Below are 22054 nucleotides of genomic sequence, written 5' to 3' on the forward strand. Positions count from 1 at the left end.
GGGGCACACAGAGGTCCTGCATAGGTGAGTGAGTGGGGTCTTGTTCTGACGATGAGGCCTGGAGACCTGTGTAGGCACAGTGGCTGTGATTCCTGAGCATGAGCACCTGTGGGGGGTCCTTTAATCACTCGCCGAGAAACACTATTCCCACTATTTGAATCCCAGGTCCCTGAGCGACACAGAATGCAGCCTCCATCTAGCCTGCCATCTTGGATCTTCTCTTGCTTTTATTTTGAAATCTGCTTTCAGGGTAAATATATCACATATTGCTTAAACTATATTTTGAGTGAAAGTGGGTTCTAAAGTAAGTAATTTAAAAAATATTTTTTGATTGATACATAAAATTTGTTTTATAACAGGCATGGGTGTGTGTGTATGTGTGTGTGTGTGTGTGTGTGTGTGTGTGTTCTATCGAAAACTATTTAAAAAATAAAATTTTTGCCTGGTACAGCAGCACATGCCTGTAATCCTGGTGACTCAGGAGGCTGAGGCAGGAGGACTTGAGTTCAAAATGAGCCTCAGCAACTTAGCAAGGCTCTAAACAACTCAGTGAGACTCTTTCTCTAATAAAATATAAAAAGGGGGCAGGGGATGTGGATCTCTGATTAAGCACCCCTGAGTTCAATCCCCAGTACCAGAAATAAATAAATTAAATAAAACAGTTCTTTTAAAAGTGGAAATCACCCAAATTTATATGGTATTAATGTCAAATAATAAACAATATAATTATACCTGATAATTATTAACATGCTTAAATGAATTTCTTAGTACATCTAAGTATAATATCAGGCCCTTAGTAGCTTTATAAGATACATTTCATAACATCATTTTATTATTTCAAAAAAAATTCCAGTAGAAATCTTTAAAGTTTCACTCCATGGTTAGTATGTTTGAAATATTTCTCTCTTTATTTGATCTTAAATTTCAAGATTTATATTAAAAGAAATAAAAAGTATTTGAAGCCAAATGCATTATAAAAAAGCTCCACAATGATGATAAGATGGCAATATGGGAAGAAAATCTGTATCTTTGAGGATGTTATTGAGCCAGTGAATTTGATAACCTTGAAGGTGCTCTACTTCAGACGTTTCCTTTCAGCAAGCCAGCTTAGCTTTTGTTTTTTCTGTGACTCATGTAAGAGAGGATCTGAATGGCTAAAATTTTCATATGCTTTAGCTATGACAGTTTTCAAATTTTTAAATTATGCCATTACTTTCTACCATATTGATTCTTTCTTTGCATCATTTACTATTTGTGGCCATCTTTCCTATCACATTCACCTTCCTTCAATCAACACTTTTCATTTTGGTTAGATGTTGCCTTAGTGCCCTCTTGCTCCTATAACAAAATACTGGAGACTGGGTAATTTATAAGCAATAAAATCTTATTTCTTACTTTTCTGGAGGCAATAAAGTCCAAGATCACAGAGGCAGCAGATGCCATGCCTGATGAGAAATTTTATTATGCATGACATTTTCTTGTGACATCCTCATCTTCACATGTTGGGAATGGATGAACACTATGTTCTCCCATTGTCAAAGGAGTGGAAGGGCAAAAAGGAATGAATGAATTTTTCACAGGGAAGAAGAGATGGAAGATCCAGGCATCTCCCTGCAGCCTCTTTTTCTAATCCTATTCATGAGAACAGAGTTCAGTGTGACTTTATCATTTCCCAAAGGGCCCCACCTCTTAACAGAATCACCTTGGGAAGTTGCAAGCTATGAATTTTCCTGGGCACATTCATTTGAATGGTAGCATATGTCTTTTTTATATAATTTCCATCAATATCATACTTCATCTTTCTATTTCTCATGTATTTTATTATAAAACAAAGACTGAATATTCACACATACATATACACATATATGTGTTAGAGTCTGTAAACAAGTCAGGATGGCACCTGGCATTTTGCCAGGGAAATGTTAGAGTCTGTAAACAAGTCTGGATGGCACCTGGCAAAATGCCAGAGGGAGTGGTTTGTGAAGTAACAAAATAGAGCCATTAAGTGTAGAGATTCCTTATTGGTTGACTGCTGTATCTATTTTATGTTAATTAGATAAGCTGTGTGGAATATATAAATACCGCTTCTGTCCTACAATAAACGGCTCCTACTCCTGCTGTATCAAGGTACACAAGTTGTTCATCACCCCCCGGTTATTTTGCTGCAGCCAGCCGGCCTGCGGCATATATGTATGCATGTCCATATGTAATACAGTTAGTTCTTGCCCAAATTAAAATTTTTTCATACATTGACTGCTATATTCTTCCCTTGGTTTTTGCTATTATCAACAATTAATTTTGTGGATCCCCAAACAAGTTTGTTCTGTTGCATAAACAGAAACTATCCAGATGTGGAATGCGCCTGTGAATAAAATGAATTAATTGCTTTCTTCTTCATTGCCTACATAGGTCCTCGCAGAATCTTCTTCCTCTATCAAAGGTTTCAACGTGCACATCCCCTGGCCTATGGTTTGTTATTCAGCAGTCATTCATTTTGTCTTAATATACTGGTCAGAAAAGAGAGCTGCCTGTTTCTTCACCACTGAAGCCTGAGATTTTGTTTCTTGATAAGATAAAGATTCCAGTAGTTTTTTGTTTGTGTGTTTTGCCAGAAATAATTAATGAACTACTACAAAGCTTTAGAAAATACCCTTCATGTGACTTTTCCAGGTCAGTCATTTCCTGTTTGTTAGCTCATAAAGTTTGCTTTAAAAACAAAAATTTCTGCCCCTAGCCAGGTTGCCATGCCAGAATTAGTATTTAGCATGAATTCCTAAGGGGCACCCAGGTGATCAGGTTCATCTGAATGAGCCAGCACAGGGCTTACTTTGTGTCATGTGATGTATGGCTCTCCTAGTACGGCAGGTCAAGATGATGGATATATTGTGGTACTGAAAAAATTGTATTTATAGTATATTTTATAAATCTTTCATTGATAGCTTTTTAGCAATACCATACAAAACTATCCACAGAGGAATTACAAGGAGAATTGATAGGCCATGGTTATTATCCTCTGTGCTTTTATGTCCATCTAGCCTGCATGGCAACTAATTAGGTGTACTAAGCACATTTCCATGCTGTTTGTGGTAATTGACTAAAATCCCCCTGTTGCTCTTCCTCCATTGCTCTCTGCTCTTCCATGAACCTGGTATTTACCTTTTTCTTTTCCTGTACAGTCTTTATTCTAGTCTTTTGATCTCTAAAAGGAATTCACATGTTTGGCCTCTTGGCCTTCATTTAATTTTTTCCTGATTTCTCACCTGTTGGTTCTTCTCAGCATAGTTTACTGAGCTTTGCTATATTACTCTGTCTTATTTTTCCTATTGCTTTGCTATGTTTTATAAGTTAAATTATCCAGTATAAAAAAGGTAATTCCTCCATCTGGTGCAAAATTTAGACATATTTTATCATTTCCCTTAAAAATTACATACTCTATAATCAGTTTGAAAAATATATCATTGGTCAGTACAGAATGTAATCTGCAGCATGCATAAAGCAGTTAGTACATATTGACCTCAGATTTGTAATAAAATTTACCAGTTTGAATATCTCTAAGCAAGTATCATTGTTAATTACATCAATCATATGCATGGCTCTTACTTCTTTCAGCATAAGATTTACGTTGAAGTAAATCTGTGGATTATCAGATCTTAATTTATTCAATTTCAATCTAATGATCAGAGATTTGAATAATCACAAAAGAAATTTTAAAGGCATTGGTGCTTTTAAAGTGATAACTGTTCAGGAGATAGTGGTGCACTTCAGCAAGATTTCTATGCACGATACCTGGGAAATATAGGAGATGGCTGCTAATTTTAGTAAAAAGGAATTAAGAACATAAGAACATTTAGTTCATAAATAATCAGGTTAGTGAGTTCATAGATGAGAGATTATTAACTTCTCAAATTTATTCTATATAAAACTTTTAGAAACAGTTGAGTCTAATACTCTGTTGAAGTAAAAGTTGCAGCAGTCATTATCTTTCACCAGGCTTAATTTCAAACTTTGACTCTTAATTTCAAACTCAGAAAATAGATGTGAAATATGAAATTATGAAATGAATAATGTGTGGCAGAAAATGTCTGTTCAAGAAAAGAAGTATGAACACAAGAAAGAGCCAAATCCCACAATGGTGTTTGTTAAAGGAATGGGTTTCTCTTAGGATTCAGTCATTAAGAATCAGCACATTTACATAAACAATAGGAATATTTTGCATTCTGTGACAATGCTTTTTATTATGCATCTTCTCAGTTGTAATTCAAAATGCAATGGTAGCTCTCAGATAAAAATTAGAGTGTATACAGATGCGGACTCTTCTTGCTGTAAGTGTGTTGGCCAAGATTATTCTGTGATGTGGGTAAATTTGAAGTATTTCTCTTAAACACCTCAACTATTTACCTTCAGGTAAGACAAATAATAAATGTTTACCTAGGTACTCGAATGCTGTGATTGATACAAATGCTGCTATTGACTCTTTGTTTGTTTGACTGCTATGTTTTGTTTCTACTTTATTTTTTTTCAAAAATTAAAGAATATTGTTTAAAGAGGACTGTTGAGATTTCTAAGTGCTACTCCTTGTATTCAGGGGAATATATTACCAGAAGTACCAACCCATACCTATCTTCACAGGTATCTTAAACAGGTCAACTTTACTCATGTAGCATAATGATCTTAGCCAACATACCTAGAATAGGAAGAGTTTGCATTTGCATTACTGGGGATGTTGAGAAGGCCCAGAAGAAATTACATTTTATCTCCAATGAAGTGGCAGTAATAGCAGCCATTATAGGAGAAATAAGTTTTGGAAGACAACTTTCCATTGTGTCTCTCATGTTTCTGCGTGTCTTGTGGGTGGAATCATAGACTGTTTTTATTCAAAAATATCTTAAAAAATGTTTGGGTATATATGAACCTTGAAAAATAGACATAGTTTATTTTTTTCTAGAGGGCAGAGGGAAGAGTTGTTTTCTGTCCCATAGAGCAAAGATATTGCCTCCTCCTGGGTGAACTTTGGACAAGTTTGCTGGAATTCTCTTTCAACATTTCTAGGCTGTCTAAGCTCAGAACTCTCCAGATGTGATCTTCCACACTGGGTGTATAGCATCCTTCTTGCACTCCATTTCCAATGTCTTTTGGGGAATTTGAGACACAATGAGTATGGTTCACACCCCCCTTTGTGTAAGAGTAATAGTCATTTGTCTCTTATCTAGGAGTCTCATGTATTTGGTCAACTTTCATAAATCAGGCATATTTTAAATTGGAAAAGCACATAAATAGATGCTTTAAAGTTCTTCACACAATTTGATGGCTGCAGAGTATTATCACTATTTTAAAAAAGCATTAAATCAGAAAAGGAGGTATCCGAAGAGAAAGAGTTGAATGAAGAACTGCACAATAGAAAACAATTAACAAAATCACAGTATTAAGTTCTTACCTACCAAGAACTACTTTAAATACAAATTCCCCAATTAAAATAAGTACAGTAACTGAGTAGATTAAAAAAGAAGATCAAACTTCACTCTCTGTTCCTACATGCTGCCTTCAAGAGATTCATAATAGCTCTAAGGATACACACAAGCTGAAAGAGAAGGAAGGGAACAAGTTATTCCATGCAAATGGTAACCAGAAAAGCAGATTTGGAGATATTTATATTAAAAAGGACTTTAAGTTAAAACTATCCAGGGACAAAAAAGTCATATTTAATGACAAGGAGGTCAAGTTACAAGATTATATAACAATTATAAATAGATAAAATATTCAACATCGGGGCTGGGCATGTGGCTCAAGCGGTAGCGCGCTCGCCTGGCATGCGTGCAGCCCGGGTTCGATCCTCAGCACCACATACAAACAAAGATGTTGTGTCCGCCAAGAACTAAGAAATAAATAATAAAATTCTCTCTCTCTCTCTCTCTCTCTCTCTCTCTCTCTCTCTCTCTCTCTCTCTCTCTCACTCTCTCTTTAAAAAAAAAAAAAACATTCAACATCAGGGTCACAAATATTTACAAAAATAGAGAGGAACTTGACAGCATTACACCAGATAGAAGAGGACTTTAAAACACTACTCTCAACAGTGAATAGACCATTTAGATGAAATATCAATACAGAAATCAATGTTGATCAACACTATAGATCAAATAGATCTAACAAACACACAATATTCTATCCAACAGAAGAAAAATGCGCATTCTTTTCAAGCACAAGCAAAATATTCTCCAGAATAGGACATACAAAAAAGCTTCACAAATTTAAGAATATTAAAATAATATTAACTAATTTTTCTGATCATAGTGATATAAAACTAGAAAGCAAGAAAGATTTACAAATCATGGATATTGAGTACATATTCCTCATCAACCAGTGGACCAAAGAAGAAATGAGAAGGAAACAGTTTCTTTAAAAAAGAAACTATCTTGAGACAAATGAAAATGGAAATATCAAAACTTATGTGATATAGAGAAAGTATTTGTAAGAGAGAAGTTGATAGTAATCAATGACTGTGTTGAGAAAGAAGAAAAATCTTGAATAAACAGCCTAACTTTACACCTCAGCAAACCAGAAAAAGGAGAAAAAGACTAAGGCAAAAATCAGTAGGAGGAAGAACATAATAAAGATCAGGACAGAAATAAAGAAAATTGATATGAGAAAAAGAATAGAAAAGATTATTAAAGCCAAAAGTGTATTTTTAAAAGCATAAATAATATTCAACAAGCTTTTATCTTGACAAAAAAAGGAAACCTCAAATAAAATTTTATAGAAGAGGGGATCTTCCAACTGGTATCATAGAAATATAAAGCACCCTAAAATAATATTATTTAAAAATTATTAGGCAAAAAAATATATAGCTTTGAAAAATAGATGAGTTAACAAAAATATGAAACTTAGTAAGACTGATTCATAATTAAATAAAAAAAATCTAAACAAACTGTAGGGATTCTGACTGCGGAAATATATCAGTAAGCATTCCTCTGGTGAGCAAACTCCCAGAGGGTAACAGGTACTGTGTTTCCAAGTCTTAGAATGCCCTTCAGTTTTTCTTAGGAACTAGTAAGATAACTAATGCATGTGCAATGCCTGGTTGCTGAGAAAATTTCTGTGCAAAGACATAGAATGCCTAGCTACTGTAGCAATGTCCTTCATGAGGAGGCTCTGGGCTAGAGTCTTATCAGCCTCAAACTTGATCTCAGGCACACAGCCAGCTCCTTGAAATAAAGGGATTCTCTTGTTAGGCAATCACAGTGTTTCCCTGAACCTATCCACGTAACAGTAACTTTATACGTTGAACTTTTTAAAGAGCTACACAAAGCTCTGAACTTTGCACATTGCAACATGGTATGTAACTGAGGAATAAGTGGCATAATATTGCTCAGGCTGTAACCTGCCTAGTAATACAATGAACAATATGAACTAATGATGCCAATGACCTAAATTAACCTATAGATATAAATAAAGCTGGCAGTTTGGTCATTTTGCCATTCTGCCATATTTCCTGCCTAGGCATCTTATCTCTGTGTCTCTTTTTATTTTTCCTTACAACAAACCAGTAACAAAAATGTATATTTGATCAATAATTAAAAACCTTCTAATGAAGTAAATCTTGCACATGAAAACTTCCTAGATAAATTCTACCAAATATTAAAAGAATTAACACCAATCATGCTCAATCTATTCCAAAAATTTGAAGAGGAAGAAACACTTTTAAGTTCCTTTTATAAGATCATCACTACCTTGATATCAAAGCTAAGAAAAGATATTATGAAAAGAAAGAAGAACAAAGAGAAGGAAGGGAGAGAGGGAGAGTAGAAAATGAAAGAGAGGAAAAAGAAAGACAGAAGAAAAAGAAGAATGAGAAATGGAGAAAGGGAAGAAGGAGAGAGGCAAGGAGGAAGATTAACTTGAGGTCAATACCTTTGATAAACATAGATGTAAAAATCTTCATCAAAATACTAACACACTGAATTCAACAGCACATAAAGTGTATCACACCGGTAGGGTCCCTCTCTGGGATACAAGGACGGTACAATGTGCTTAAATTAATAAATGTGATAAAACCACAATAACAAAATTAAGTTTAAAATGATATGATCATTTCAATAGGTGCAGAAAAACAGTTTGACAAAATTCAGCATCATTTCATAATTAAAACTCTCAGAAAATTAGATATAGAATCAATGTCTCGTGTATGACAAAACCACAGCTAACATATATCCAGAACAAAACAAGGATATCCATTTCCACAATTCTATTCAGTACAGTACTGGAAATACTAGGCAAAGCAACCAGGCAAGAAAAACAAATAAAAGGCATTCAACTCAGAAAGGAGAAAGTTGTGTCTATTTGCTGATTATTTTACATATAGAAAACTAAATACTATCAAAAAAGTTGTTAGAATTAATGAAAAAAGTAGCATATATTCAGGATACATAATCAAAGTGCAAAAATCAGTAATATTTCAATATCCAGGAAAAATATCAGATATCAAGAAAGCAATTCCACTTTCAATATCATCAAACAGAATAAAATATTCAGAAATAATTTAAATAATAATATAATTTAATAACTTAGATTGAAACCTCCTCCCTATAACATAATTCTTAGGAATAAATACATGTTCTACTGACATTTATCTTCTTAAGTACTATGCTTTACATCAAATGTTTTGAGAACTATTGTGCTTTATCATAAGTAAAAATCATTTCACTAGTCTTTACATGTGCAACAACACAAATAATACAGGTTTACACACACATATAACATATGGAACTATAATTACATTATAGGCATTTTGTTATAAGTTTCTTTTGTCTTTTTTATTTTTATTTTTTTTTATTTTGGGTTTTTTTTCCTTCCCATTCTCATTCCTACTCAACTCATGAAATTCACTATTAGTAGTTACTAGTAAATATTACTGTTTTTTTTTTTTTAACCCAGGCACATTGCAGGTTTGGACTTTTAAAGTTTGTGTGGCTGTAAGACTGTTTCTAGAAATGAAATGCAATAAAAGATATGGTTTCCTCAGGTGAGTAAGGACACATGAGTCAGGTAGCTGCTGCTTTCTTCTAATGCCATTTTGACCTCTAATGAACCATATCAAATCAGGAAATTAGGAACTGACTGGCTTCATGCTTTTGTAAATAAAACATGTGGGCAATGTATTCTTACCCATTAATCTTCATAAATCAATGCTTGATTTTCTAATACCATTATAAAATTTTGTAGTTGCTCCAGAAACCCTATGAATTTGACGACAGGACTTACAAATTCTAAAATATTTACTATATGGTCCTTTAGGAAAACATTAACTGACCTCTCTCCAGATGATGTTGATCAGCCTGGTACTTGGAGTGATGAACATGCAAGAGGAGAGAAAAATAAATGCTTTTGTATTAACATGCAAGATTTTGGATCACCACATGATAAATATGTATACTTTTATCTGTCACTTTAAAAAATAAAAATTGAATATGTGTCAAAGTATTAAAAAGAAAAAAATTAGATTTGCTTATTTTCATAACATAATATAGACTTTGTAGATTAACACCACACACACATCAGATAGAGCACTATTCTCTAGGATATATAAAAGCACTCAAAAATCTTAACACCATAATAACAAATAACCCAATCAATAAATGGGCCAAGGAACTGAACAGACACTTCACAGAAGATGATACACAATCAATCAAAAAATATATTTAAAAAGTTAAACATTTCTAGTAGTTAGAGAAGTACAAATCAAAACTACTTTCAGATTTTATCTTACTCCAGTCAGAATGACAATTATTATGAAGACAAACAACAATAAGTGTTGGCGAGGATGTGGGGGAAAAGGCACACTCATACATTGCTGGTGGGACTGTAAATTGGTGCAGCAAATCTGGAAAGCAATATGGAGATTCCTTGGAAAACTTGGAATGGAACCACCATTTGACCCAGCTATCCCACTCCTTTGTCTATACCCAAAGGACTTAAAAAGAGCCTACAACAGTGACACAGCCACATCAATGTTTTCAGCAGCACAATTCACATTAGGTAAACTGTGGAACCACCATAGATGCCCTCGGTAGATGAGCAGATAAAAAAAATGTGAGATATACATATATATATATATTTTTTTCCCACACAGACACATATACACATACATACACAGCACATACAATGGAATATTATTCAGCATTAAAGAGAATCATGTCATTTGCAGGTAAATGGATGGAGTTGGAGAATATAATGCTAAGTGAAGTAAGCCAATCCCCCCCAAAAAACAAATGCCAAATGTTTTCTCTGATATGTGGATGCTGATCCATAATGGGGTTGGGGTGGGTGGATCTTGGGAGGATTAGACGAACTCTAGATATGGCAAAGAAGAGGGAGGAGAAGGGGTGGGGTATGGGGAAAGAAAAATGGTGGAATGAAATGGACTTCATTACCCTAAGTACATGTATGAAGACACAAATGGTGTGACTCTACTTTGTGTACAACATGAGGTATGAAAAATTGAGCTCTCTATGTGTAATATGAATTGTAATGAATTCTGCTGTCATATATAGCAAATTAGAATAAATAAATTTTAAAAAAGAAACTGATGATGACAAGAAGAGTATTGCCATAGCAGAATAATAAAGTAAGCATTATTTATTGGAGGCCAAAAACAAATGGAGCTGTTCTGGGAGGCTGATGCAAAAAAAAAAAAAAATCAGTGCATATATAATGATAACAGTATTGAAACAATGTTATGTGAGATAATTTTGAAGGTAGCTAATATATTTAAAAACTCACAGCTCTAAAAATACAGTCCAAGAATCCAAAGTTAGTATGTTATTTATTAGTGGCCACTGGCTGCATTTGACAAGGCGTTTTAAGAAAGAGATGAACTCATCACAAAATAGTTCACAAGCTGAATTGAAAGGGAATGGAGAGCCCAGAAATTTGAAGCTTTTCATGGTTGAGAAAAGAAAAGTGTCCTTAACAACTGGAATGAGACTGCACAGGCTTTTGGGCAAAAAAAAAAAAAAAAAGCTGAATTGTCTTGACATTGTAGCAAGGACCAAAATCACTAAGATGACCAACACACTAATCATGAAAACCTCTAATGGCGTAATGGGTCTCAGAACAAAGATCAAAACAGAGCTATGGAGACCAATAGGTCCTTTCAACTAGCCAAAATGGTTGAGGGAAAACAAACAAACAGAAAAAAGAATATGGCTCTTCCACCAGAGGCTTGTTAACTCAAGATCTGTAAAATTAGGCAATGGCAGAGATGTAGGAGAGAAGGAAAGAAAAGAATCACAGGGGATAACAGTATGCTTTAAATGAGCTGAAGATATGTAAATCATTACACGGTAGTCAGATCAAATTTTATGTACCTATCATTACTTACGTACAAAAACAAACAAAGATTGTGCAAAATGAAATAAAAAGGCTATAGTTTTTAATCTTTCCTATCATTCAGAGTCAAATATTCTTTAAAAAAAAAGCCACCCTTGAAAAAGTTTGCTGTTATGTTTGATGTGAAAGAAGTAATTACAATTTTTCTTTTAAACAAATTTGCACAAAGAAAAAAAGTAGTGAATAGTAAGTAGAACAAAAATTGTATGCATATTTGTTTATGTACACTAATTCTTTCTACATTAACATTGGAATAATTTAAACCTGAAATCCAGAGTATCAAATCTGTAGTTGGAAAGCCTTGTGATGGGCACATGGAAATCAGAGGATTTCTTTCTCTCTCCTGCTTTTAGATATTAAACATAAAATAAGTGGTTTTCTTTCTGTACCATCACATAGTGTTTATATATATTTCAATCTTAGCCTAAAGAGAAAAAAATAATAATTTGCAGTCTATTACAAAGAGACGATTTTAAAGTAAATAATTCAACAGTATTTTGCATTTAGAATTTTAACTATACATATAAGTATACATAAGATGCATATTAATAGATATATAAATATGTATATATGTCAACATTTGAAAACTAATATAATTCAACATATTTAAAAGTCTGAAAAGCATAAGATATATGATCACATCAGCTAATGCAGGAAAATCATTTGACGACATTTAGTGTCTGCTCATATAAACAACACTCAGCAAACCAGGGATAAAATGGTGTCTTCAACTTGAGGAAGGTCAGTCACAAGCAATCGAGCAGCTTACATGATACATAGCAGTGGACGATTGATTTTTTCCCCCTAAAATTGGGAGGAAAGCAATGATGTACACTGTAAGCCCTTCTACTTTGTAGAGTACTGCTATTTCTAGTTATTGCAAAATATTAAGAAAATGGAATGAAAAAGTCCATAAATTAAAAAAGGGAATTAAAATAATTCCTATTTCAGATGACATAATGTAAATATAGATAATCCAGGGTGTATATAATAAATCCTATAATCAATTGAGTCCAGTGAAGTTATAGGATTTAGGATCAACACACAAAAATCAATAACATTTTGACAGACGACCAGGAACATTTGAAAATTTTAAATTAAAAAAAATAGATCAAAACATGAAATGTTTAGGCTTATATCTGACAAAACATCAACAAGATTTTTATAATCAAGTCTAAAAATTGCTAATGAAAAGTAGTAGACAAAAATGAAAGGAAAGTTATATCTCGTTCCTGGATTAAAAATAAAGGTGTTGGGCTGGGGTTGTGCCTCAGAGGTAGAGCGCTCACCTAGCACATGTGAATCCTGGGTTCGAGCCTCAGCCCCCCATATAAATAAATAAAATAAGATATTATGTCCAACTATAACTAAAAAATAAGTATTTGAAAAAATAAATAAAAATAATAAAGGTGTCAATTCTCTCAAGATAGAACTATAGATAGCATAATTTCAGTGATAGACAAGATAGACAAATAGAGCAATGGAATACAATAGAGTATCCAGAAACAGAATCCACCAATATGACTATTTGAAATGGACAAAAGTGCAAAAAGAACTCAGTGGAGAAAAGATAGGCTTTCAACAAATGGTTTTAGATCATAGACAAAAATTTGAAATATTTTAAAAGAAAATATCTGGGAATAAAATTTCATGACCTAAAAGTAGCCAAAGAATTCTTAGACATAATACCAAAAGCATGGAAAGTAATAAATTATCTTATCAAAAATTTAAAAGTGCTCTACAAAAGATATTGTTGAAATAATAAAAGGTTAGCTGCAGGCTGAGAAAAAAAGATCATTTGAAGATTATGCATTTCATGTAAGCCTTGAATATAGAATGTATAACATTCTGTAAAGTCAAAATTATGAACTGCAGTAGCCAAATTAAAATGTTGGGAACAGAAATGAACAAACACTTATATGGCAAATAAGCATGAGAAAATATATTTCACCTTATAATCTGTGATAAAACATCAATTAAAATAATGATAAAATACCACTACACATACCTATTAGAACAAAATGAACAAATACAAGCACACCTCAGAAATATTGTGAGTCTGGGTCCAGACCACCACAATAAAGCAAATATTTCAATAAAGTGGATCACACATTATTTTGTTTTATAAATGCACATAAAATTTATGTTTACATGATACTGTCATTGACTTGGCGTACAATAGCATTAAGCTTGAATAAATCACACATAAAAATACTTTATCGATAAAAAATGCTAATTATTATCTGAACCTTCAGCAAGTTGTAATATTTTTGCTAGTGGAATATTTTTTTCCCCATGAGAGTTAGAATCTACTGTTCCACACTGCTTTTAATGTTGACATTGGGACTACTTTCCATGAATCATAGATGTTCTTACTGGCTTCTAGATTCTTAAATAAAAATTATAAAAGTAATCCAAGAGAGTTCTAATCAGCTTCTTCTAAACTCTTGTGTTTTTTTTTTCAGCCAAAATTATGTTACAATACCCAAGAATCAGAATTAATTTACATTTGTTGAGCACCTTCTGTAGGTCAAGTGCTATAATTCATCAGGGTGATGGTTGTCAGAAATTGTAATAACTGACAATTTTGTAAAATAAGACATTGAGGCTTGCTGCATTGATTGACTCTTTCTTACTTGAAAAGTCATCTGTAACAGGTGATGTTGTTGGGTAATATTTTACCTGCAGGAGTTTTTTTTTTTTTTTTCAAATTTGAATCAATCCTCTCAACCCTGCCACTGCTATATGAACTAAGTTTATGCAATATTGTAAATCCTTTGTGGTCATTTCAACAATGTTCAGTGCATCTTCTATAGGAGTAGATTCTTTCTCAAGAGTACTTCCTTTGTTGATCCATAAAAAACAACTCCTCATCCAATAATTTTATCATGAGATTTCAGCAGTTTAATCATATCTTTGGATTCCAATTCTACTTCTCTTGATAGTTCTACAATATCTGCACCTATTTCCTCCACTGAAGTCTTAAATCTCTCAAATTCAGCCATGAAGCCTAAAGTAAACTTTTTCCAAACTCTTGCTGATGTTGATATTTCAACTTCCTCTTGTGAATCACAAATGTTTTATTTGCTTCTAGAATTATGAATCCTTTCCAGAGGTTTTTTAATTTGTTTTTTTCCAGATTCATGAGAAGGAAGATGGCAGCCATAGAATTATGAAATGTGTTTATTAAACAATATTTTTTTTCAAGTGTAGAAAACAAGTTTTATTTAAAGGATAGAACAGGGACAGACTTCTCTGTAGGGAAGGTGTCTCAGAGCTGGGTATCATAAGTAATAAAGTTTTAAAAGTCAAAATTAGTCCTTGTTGCATGGGTCGAAAAATGGACATTGTGTTAGCAGACATGTACGCAGGGCTAATCTTATCATCATTCTCCATCAGAGCTCTTCAGAGACCCAGTTGCTAAAAGACAGGAATAATTTTATTTATTCATTTATGTTCCTATTTGCAGCAATGGGATTGAGCCCAGGGATTCTCTGACACTGAGCTGCATCTCCAACCTATTATCATTATTATTATTATTATTATTATTATTATTATTATTATTTTGAGACAGGGTTTTGCTAAGTTGTGAAAACTGACCTTGTACTTGCAATGCTCTTGCTTCAGCCTCCTGAGTTGTTGGGAGTATAGTATTGTATATATGCACCAATGTATCTGGTAGACATAAATCCTTTCAAAGGAATATTATTTCCTGAACAGTTGACTTCAACAGGAGGCTAAAATGTTTACAAAAAAAGTTTTTAAAGATCATTCAATATATGATAAAGTGGAGTGCAGCAAAACAAGGTATTTATTTAACACCATAAATACCAAGTACTGAAAAGAACTGTGGAATAAATGTCACTCTCATGCATTGGTGATGGAAATGCAAACTGGTCAGGCAACACAATTTTAATTTTGTTTGTAGAGTTAAATGCACTTCTACTCTTGGATATTTACTCTTAAATGGTCTTTCAATTGGTGAAAGTATTATTTTTTTTAAAAAAAATCTTTAATATAGCTATATAGAATGGAATACTATTAAGCAATTAAAAGGAATGAACTTCTCTCTCTCTATTTTTTAAATTTTTCTCCATTTAGTATGATATTGGATTTGGATTTGTCATAAATGGTATTTATGATGTTAAGTTCCCTTCTATACCTACTTTCTTCAGTTTTTTTTTTAACATGAATTGGTGTTGGGTTTTACAAAGGTCTTTTCGCATCTACTGAGATGGTCATGTGTTTTTTGTCCTTAATTCTGTTTAAGTGAGAAATTTCATTTTTTGATTTGTATGTGTTGAATAAACCTTGCATCCCTGGAATGAAACCCACTTGATTATGGTGTATTATCTCTTTGATATGTTGTTGAATATGGTTTGCTAATATTCTATTAAGGACTTATATTTATATTGCATATATACATATTTATATATCTGTTTTCATCAGGTATATTAGCTTGCAGTTTTCTTTCCTGGTGTGTCTTTGTCTAGTTTTGGTACAGGGTTATAACTGGCTTCATAAAAAGTATTTGACATTGTTCCCTCCCTTTAAATTTCATGAAATAATTTGAGAAAGACTGGTGTATATTATTGTGTAAAGATCTTAGAACTTAGATTAAAATCTATCAAAGTCCTGGGCTTTTCTTTTTTGGAAGCCTTTTAATTTCTGTTAGAATTTCATAACTTGATATTGGTCTGTTTAGGTTTTCTATGTCTTCCTGGTTCAATTTGGTCAGGTTAAAAATGCCTAGAAATTTGTCAATGTTTATTGAAGTATAAATTTTCAAATAATAATCCACATATTGTGTTGGAGTCTATGTGGTATTTAATTTCATGAAGTATTTTTTTCTATGTAATTAAGTACATTGATAATATTTGGGGCATAAATGTTTACTATCATTATATCTTTTTATTGGATTTTTCTCTTTTTTAGAATGTAGTGGTCTTCTTTGTTTCTTCTGATTAACTTTTGCTTGAAATCTGCTTTGTCAGATATGAGAATAGCTACTCTTGCTTGTTTTCTTGTATTATATTCCTGGAATACTTTTTGCCATCCTTCTGCTTTCAACCTGTGGATATCTTTGTAAAAAAAGATGACAGCACATTATCAGTTCTTTTTTTTTTCCATCCATTCTGTTAATCTGTGTCTTTTAATTGAGGAGTTGAGACCATTAATATTCAACTTTAGTACAAATGTGTCTGTGGTTTCCCACCATTTTGGTTTTTTTGCTATCTTTTATCCTGTCTTGATTCTCACTTAGTGGATTATTCTTCTTGTGAACTCCCTGTTTGGGGAGTACTGGTAATTGTTTTTCATTTCCTCTTTGTGCAGTTTATCTTTGAGTAGTGCTAGTTTGGTGCTCATGAATCCTTTTAGTTTATTCTTTTCATAACAAGTTTGTATTTCCCCCTCAGATCTGAAAGTGAGTTTTGCTGGGTATGGTAACCTTGGCTGTCAGTTGTTTTCTTTTAGGACTTGAAATGTCTCATTCCAGGACCTCCTTCATTTTAGGATATGGGTAGAGAAATCAGAAGTGAACCTTACTGCTTTGCCTTTAAATGTGACCTAATATTTCTATCTTGTGGCTTTCAATATTTCTTCCCTATTTTTAATTTTTGGCATTTTGATTATGATATGTTCCAGTGAGCTGCTTCTTTGACCAGGTCTTTTTGTGGTCCTGTAAGCCTACCATATGTGGATGTCTACCTTGTTTCTGATATGGAAAATATTTTCTGTAACTATGCCATTGAAAATATTCTTTATGCATTTAGTTTGTGCCTCTGTGTTCTCCTCTATCCCAGTGATTCTCAGATTTGGTCGTTTAAAGTTCTCCCAGAGTTCTGGTCTTTTCTATATTTTTTTCCTTTATTGCCTTCTGTGTACTCAAGACCTTTTAGCCTTTCATCAATGCCTGAAGAAGTTCTGTCTTCAAGGGCTGAGGTTCTATTTTCTTCACAATCTAATTTGTTAGTGATGCCTTCAATGAGTTTTTAATTTGATTGATGTGTCTTTCATTTCTAGAAGTTCTGCTTGGTTTCTTTCCACCATTTCTATTTCTTTATTAAATTGGTCTTCCATCTCCTGGAATTGCTCTCTTAATTCTTTCTTAAGTATTTTAGTTCACTGAACTTTGTAGCAATCAGGTTTTTTTAATAATCTTTCTCCCGGTTTTCATCTACCTAGCCATTAGTGGGATCCTTTTACAAGAAATTGTGAATTGGGGGGTGTTGGCTGTTTTCTCATGTTTTCAGAGATCTTGGTCTTGTGCATCAATCAAGGTGGAATCCTCCACTTCTTTTTTGTCATGTATTTTTCTGTATAATTATCTTACTTGTTCTGGGACTTCTTTCTGTTTTTGATACATGTTTAGATGCCAAGGGATGGGAAAGAAGTTTCTTCTCTGATTGTTTTTCCTTAGGTCCTTGTGGTTGGTTTGAGACTTTTGTTTCCTCACTTCTTTGAGTTAGGTAATATCAGGGAATGTTTAGTTTACTAGCAAAATTCCTAATTTGTGAACTTTTATTGTCTCTGTAAGTTCCCAACACCTATCAGATTGGATAAAATAAATCATAGGAACAAATGTTGTAAACAACAAACTATAAACAGCGTTACAGTAAATAACTAGATGCTACTATGATGTCTTCAGCATTAATTGTGACCAATAAAGAGAAATGGTGTGTCCATCATTTGCGAACAGAATAAACAATAACCATGAACTAGATCTGGCTTTAAAGCAAACAAGCAGATGTCAACTGTATCCTCCACAACAGTAATGATTTTATTAGAAGTATGATTTTATTAATGCCAAGGTCGCGGGTTTGTTCCCTGTACGGGCCACCAAATGCCGCAGTCTGGCTGGGCACAATTCAGGAGCCACTTGTCAAAAGAAACTAACTTTATTTTTAGAACCACACATGCCAAACAAAACAGCTCCTCCGGAAAAACCCTCAGAGCCCAACTGCCACCACCGGCTTCCCACCAGCCACTCTCACACCCACCAGCCTCTTCACCTCCCACAATCCTCCTGCTCTTGAGGCTGATTGGTTGGGTCGCGTGGGCGGAGCCAAAAAAGTCCCCCAATGAGCAGCTCCGTGGTCTGAAAGGGCAGGGAAACAGCCCAATGAGCATCACCGCAGAGGAGCCAATCAGCTATATGTTGCTAGATGTTGCTGGGGCCACTGTGAGCCAATCATCAGCTGGTAGTCTGAAAGTTTGCTGGCAGCTGGAAGTTTGCTGGGGTCCCTTCGGCTGTGGCTCTCAACACATTAATGAGTTCTGAATGATGGATACATCATAAATAAATACAGTTAATTAAGAGAAAAGGAAATTAGAAAAGATTTTACAGCTTCAGAAAGTGAACAGAGAGAATGCAGAAGAGAACTAACAGGTAATGTTTATACAGAAGGAGGGGAAAAATAGAAAAAACAAGGAACTGGGAAAGAAGGAAAGAAAACAATAGAATTTGGCCATTAGTAGGAGAAGATAAGAGAGAAAGAAAAACATGATAAACAAATGAATGAAAAAGAAAATGAGATAAATGTGTGTGTGTGTGTGTGTGTGTGTGTGTGTATCTGAACCAATCAGCATAGCCAGAATTCACAGAGAGAGGAATAAATAAATAAATAAATAAATAAAATTAAAAATATCCAAAATCTTGGTGAAGTCTGAAGGAAATTTCTCCACTGAGATGGTCAAAATAATTGACCAGATATGATGTCACTGTCTATGTTCAATAGTCTTTCTTTCCAATTCTTTCTTGAGTTATGTAATGATCAAGAAAGCAAAGGTAGGGCTTGTTATCACCTTCCTGTTTTTGCGTTGCTCTCTGAGCTGCCAGTTGGAACAGCCTAAGATTGAAGCTATTTGATATAAGACTTAGCTTACCTTCTCAGTGGTATTAGGTGGGATGGTTTAGGATGCACTGTGAGTTGATTCCCTACATTCCTAGAATACAGCTCCTGCAGCATTCTGTGAAGGGTGTTCCACCAGGTGAGGCTTAGTTCTTATCAGACCACTGGGACTTTTTTGGGAGGTGTTTTCTTTAGAGAGACCAGATTGACCCACCCCTAGGGCTAAAAAGTAGTTGATCTCCTCTGCATGCCTGGTTCTCAGGACCCTCCCAAGAAATCCAATCATGAGCTATTGGGTGTGGGTGTAGAGGAATGATCCTCCACTTCCAGATTTTTTAAGATGACAATTTTATTCAAACTAATCTATGAAGTCAGTACTTTCGTATCAAAATTTCAGCAGATAACATGAAAAATTGATAAACCTTTCCTAAAATCCATGTGAAAATGCAGAGAACCCCAAACAAACAATTTTTAATAAGAAAAAAATCAGAGGACTCAAACTTTCTAGCTTTACAGCTTACTATAAAGCTACAATAATCAACACAATGTGGTACTGAGATAAGTACAGGAATTCTTCCTTGTGGTTTTGCCTCCCACAGTTTCAATTATTCAAGGTCAACTGTAGTCTGCAAATACTAAGTGGAACTTTTGAGAAGTAAACAATTCATGAATTCTAAAAATCTTGCATTAAAGTTTTCATTTATGCCTTGGTTGTTTATAGGACCTCCTGTAGATCCTAAAGTCCTTGAGTGCTCAAGCCCCTTAGCACCAAAACATGGCATCATATTTACATAGAACCTACAAAATCATCCCATATGTTTTGTGACTTATAATACCTAATACAATTCAATATAATAAACAATTAGAGTAATTGTGAAATATTATTAATATTTATAAATAATGCTGTACTGTAGCCTTGAGGAAATAATGACACGAGCAAAATGTCTGCACGTGTTCAATATAGAAACTGAATTTTCTATCCACAGATGATTAAATTCTCAAATACACAATGTATGAATACAAAGGAGCCACTTCATTGTTTATTAAGTGTTTTATTATTGCATACAGTTGTTAATTTCACACTGTGACTAATTTATAAATGAAATAGTAATGTTTACATAGAAAAAGAGCCTAGTCAATATAGACTTCCATACTATTTGTGGTTTTCAGTGTTAACTGGGGAACTTAGAACATATTCCCCATGGATGCATAATAAGCATACACAGAAATGAACTCAAAAATTTTTATAAACATAAAACCTAAAATAATAAAGAAGAGGGGCTGGAGATGTGGCTCAAGCGGTAGCGTGCTCGCCTGGCATGCGTGCGGCCCGGGTTCGATCCTCAGCACCACATACAGACAAGGATGTTGTGTCCGCCAAATACTAAAATAAATATTAAAATTCTCTCTCTCTCCTTTCTCTCACTCTTTCTTTAAAAAAAAAATAAAGAAGAAAGCACAGGAGTTCAAATTTGATGACAAGATTTTAGATACCATACTAAAATCATAATTTATGAAGAAAAATCGGCATGTTGCACTTGATTAAAATTTAAAATCCTCCACTTTGTCATCATTATTTTTCTCCTTTCAGGTTGTATTTTAGTCAGCTTCCTCTGCCGTGATGAAATATCTGAGAAAATGACTTAAAGGAGAAAAAATTATTTTGGCTGAAGATTTCAGAAGATCCAGTGTATGATTAGCTGAAAATATTGTTATTGGACTGAGGGAGGGCAGAACATCATGGTGAAGAAAGCATGGTAGAGCAGAACTACTCACTTAATGGCAGATGGAAAACAGAGAGAGATAGGACAAGAGGTTGGGCACAAAATATGATTTCAAAGGCACAGCCCTAGTGACCCGCCTCTTCCACTAAGTCCTACCACCCCAAGTTTCCACCACCTCCCCAAAACACCACCATCTGGGCACCATATCTTTAACATGGGAACTTTTGGGAGCCGTTTTACATCCAAATTATAACAGAGTATAAAATCTGTATTGATCTGTCCTTAAGTTAACCAGTTCTTTCTTCTACCAGTTAACATAAACTATCGAGCCCTCTCTTTCGTGTATTTTTTTTCAGTTGCTGTACTTTTCAATTCTGAGATTTAATTTTTTAAAGAATAAATTCTTATATCTTACTGATAGTACTTAAGTGTTGCAACGCTGTCATCAGGTTTTGATTTTTTTTTTTTTCTTAGCATGGCTTTCTTTAGTTCTTACTACATAATAGTAATGGATATTTTGAAGTTTTTGTTAAATCTGACATCTTGTCACTCTCACGGGGAGTTCTTATTGCCAGTTATTTTGTTTATTTTATTTATTTATTTATTTATTTATTTATTTATATCTCAGACCTTCCTGTATCTCTGTGTCACACACACATCATATAAGCCCACACATATCATAAAATAACCAACCATAGAAGCAGATATAAGTCTGGATGTTGTCTACATCCACTCCTCCAGGAATTTCTTCCTGCTATTTGTTCAATGACAACCTGGATTACTTTACTGAAGCCTCTTCAACCCCTCAGTGTGAAGCCTCTGATGCTGCCCCTTGGAAGTGAAACTTCATAGTCATTGTCATCGTGGGATGATGATAGTTTTGCCACAGACAGATATTTCTGTCTTTGTCTTTTTCTCTGAACACCCTAGTTGTTAGGCTCTACTACTTTTCTTACTGACTGTCTTATTATTTTCAACAATGACCTGAGCCATAAATTACTTTACTGAGTGATCCAATTAAATCTAGGCTCCTTTACAAAGATAGTTATTTGAGGTCTGTGTTTGAGTTAGTTTTGGCCACAGCTTAGCTCTTTT

This window comes from Callospermophilus lateralis, chromosome 3, assembly GCF_048772815.1.
Source record: "Callospermophilus lateralis isolate mCalLat2 chromosome 3, mCalLat2.hap1, whole genome shotgun sequence".
Taxonomy (NCBI): Eukaryota; Metazoa; Chordata; class Mammalia; order Rodentia; family Sciuridae; genus Callospermophilus; species Callospermophilus lateralis.